Consider the following 3,759-nt stretch of genomic DNA (forward strand, 5'->3'; position numbering starts at 1 on the left):
CCAATAACACAACCTGCAGGAACACATCCTCATCAACTCCACTAACTTCCCAATAACACCAACTCCAGAAAAACATCCTCATCAACTCCACTAACTCCTCAATTACAGAACCACCAGAAATCGAACCACTTCACCTCCTCTAGCTTCCCAATAACTCAACCTCCAGAAACACGTCCTCATCACCTCCAATAACTTCCCAATAAAACAACCTCCAGAAACACGTCCCCATCACCTACAATAACCTCCCAATAACACAGCCTCCAGAACCCCATCTACATCACCTCCTCTAACTTCCCAATAACACAACCTCAAGAAACACATCCTCATCACCTCCACTAACTTCCCTATAACATAACGTCCAGAAACACGTCCTCATCACTTCCACTAACTTCCCAATAACACAACCTCCAGAAACACATTCTCGTCACCTCCACTAACTGCCGAATAACACAACCTCCAGAAACACATCCACATCACCTCCACTAACTTCCCAATAAAACAACCTCCAGAAACACATCCACATTTCCTCCACTAACTTCCCAATAACACAACCTGCAGGAACACATCCTCATCAACTCCACTAACTTCCCAACAACACCAACTTCAGAAACACATCCTCATCAACTCCACTAACTCCTCAATTACAGAACCACCAGAAATCGAAACACATCACCTCCACTAGCTTCCCAATAACTCAACCTCCAGAAACACGTCCTCATCACCTCCACTAACTTCCCAATAAAACAACCTCCATAAACACATCCTCATCAACTCCACTAACTTCCCAATAACACAACCTCCAGAAACACGTCCTCATCAACTCCAATAACTTCCCAATAAAACAACCTCCAGAAACACGTCCTCAGCACCTCCAATAACTTCCCAATAAAACAACCTCCAGAAACACGTCCTCATCACCTCCACTAACGTCCCAATAACACAACCTCCAGAAACACGTCCTCATCACCTCTAATAACTTCTCAATAACACAACCTCCAGAAACACATCTTCATCAACTCCACTAAGTTCCCAATAACACAACCACCAGAACCACATCCTCATCACCTCCACTAACTTCCCAATAACACAACCTGCAGGAACATATCCTCAACACCTCCACTAACTTCCCAATCACACAACCTCCAGAAAGACATCCTCATCATCTACACTAACTTCCCAATAACACAACCTCCAGAAACATGTTCACATCACCTCCACTAACTTCCCTATAACACAACCTCCAGAAACACATCCTCATCACCTCCATTAACTTCCCAATAATACAACCTCCAGAAACACGTCCTCATCAACTCCACTAACTTCCCAATAACACAACCTCCAGAAACACGTCCTCATCAACTCCACTAACTTCCCAATGACACAACCTCCAGAAACACATCCTCATCACCTCCACTAACTTCACAATAACACAACCTCCAGAATCACATCCTCATCACCTCCATTAACTTCCCAATAACACAACCTCCAGAAACACATCCTCATCACCTCCATTAACTTCCCAATAATACAACCTCCAGAAACACGTCCTCATCAACTCCACTAACTTCCCAATAACACAACTTCCAGAAACACATCCTCATCACCTCCACTAACTTCCCAATAACGCAACCTCCAGGAACACATCCTCATCACCTCCACTGACTTCCCAATAACACAACCTCCAGAAACACATCCACATCACCTCCATTAACTCCCCAATAACAAAACCTCGAGAAATCCATTCTCATCACATCCACCATCTTCCTAATGACCCAAACCCTAGAAAACCATCCTGATCCCCTCCACTAACTTCCCAATAACACCAACTACAGAAACACATCCACATCACCTCCACTAACTTCCCAATAACCCAACCTCCAGGAACACATCCTCATCACCTCCACTAACTTCCCAATAACACAACCTCCAGAAACACATCCTCATCACCTCCACTAACTTCCCAACAACACAACCTCCAGAAACACATCCACATCACCTCCACTAACTTCCCAATAACCCAACCTCCAGGAACACATCCTCATCACCTCCACTAACTTCCCAATAACACAACCTCCAGAAACACATCCTCATCACCTCCACTAGCTTCCCAATAATTGAACCTCCAGAAACACGTCCTCATCACCTCCACTAACTTCCCAATAACACAGCCTCCAGAAACACATCCTCATCACCTCCACTAACTTCCCAATAACACAACCTCCAGAAACACATCCTCATCACCTCCAATAACTTCCCAATAACACAACCTCCAGGAACACATCCTCATCACCTCCACTGACTTCCCAATAACACAACCTCCAGAAACACCTCCTCATCAACTCCACTAACTCGTCAGTTACCGAACCACCAGAAATCGACCCACTTCACCTCCACTAACTTCCCAATAACACAACCTCTAGAAACACATCCTCATCACCTTCACTAACTTCGCAATAACACAACCACCAGAAACACGTCCTCATCAACTCAACTAACTTCCCAATAACACAACCTCCAGAAACACATCCACATCACCTCCAATAACTTCCCAATAACACAACCTCCAGAAACACATCCTCATCACCTCCATTAACTTCCCAATAACTCAAACTCCAGAAACCCAGCCTCATCGCCTCCACTAACGTCCCAATAACACAACCTCCAGAAACACGTCCTCATCACCTCCACTAACTTCCCAATAACACAACCTCCAGAAACCCATCCTCATCACCTCCACTAACTTCCCAATAACACAACCTCCAGAAACACATCCTCATAACCTCCACTAACTTCCCAATAATTCAACCTCCAGAAACACATCCTCATAACCTCCACTAACTTCCCAATAACACAACCTCCAGAAACACATCCTCATAACCTCCACTAACTTCCCAATAACACAACCTCCAGAAACCCATCCTCATCACCTCCACTAACCTCCCAATAACACAACCTCCAGAAATACATCCTCATAACCTCCACTAACTTCCCAATAACACAACCTCCAGAAACACATCCACATCACCTCCACTAACTTCCCAATAATACAACCTCCAGAAACACATCCTCATCACCTCCACTAACTTCCCAATAACACAACCTCCAGAAACACATCCTCATCACCTCCACTAACTTCCCAATAACACAACCTCCAGAAACACATCCTCATCACCTCCACTAACTTCCCAATAACACAACCTCCAGAAACACATCCTCATAACCTCCATTAACCTCCCAATCACACAACCACCATTTACACATTCACATAACCTCCACTAACTGCCCAATAACACAACCATCTGAACCACATCCTCATCACCACCACTAACTTCCCAATAACACAAACCTGCAGGAACACATCCTCAGCAACTCCACTAACTTCCCAATAACACCAACTCCTGAAAAACATCCTCATCAACTCCACTAACTCCTCAATTACAGAACCACCAGAAATCGAACCACTTCACCTCCTCTAGCTTCCCAATAACTCAACCTCCAGAAACACGTCCTCATCACCTCCAATAACTTCCCAATAAAACAACCTCCAGAAACACGTCCCCATCACCTACAATAACCTCCCAATAACACAGCCTCCAGAACCCCATCTACATCACCTCCTCTAACTTCCCAATAACACAACCTCAAGAAACACATCCTCATCACCTCCACTAACTTCCCTATAACATAACGTCCAGAAACACGTCCTCATCACCGCCACTAACTTCCCAATAACACAACCTCCAGAAACACGTCCTCATC

The sequence above is a fragment of the Scyliorhinus torazame genome, unplaced genomic scaffold, assembly GCF_047496885.1.
Source record: "Scyliorhinus torazame isolate Kashiwa2021f unplaced genomic scaffold, sScyTor2.1 scaffold_70, whole genome shotgun sequence".
Lineage (NCBI taxonomy): Eukaryota > Metazoa > Chordata > Chondrichthyes > Carcharhiniformes > Scyliorhinidae > Scyliorhinus > Scyliorhinus torazame.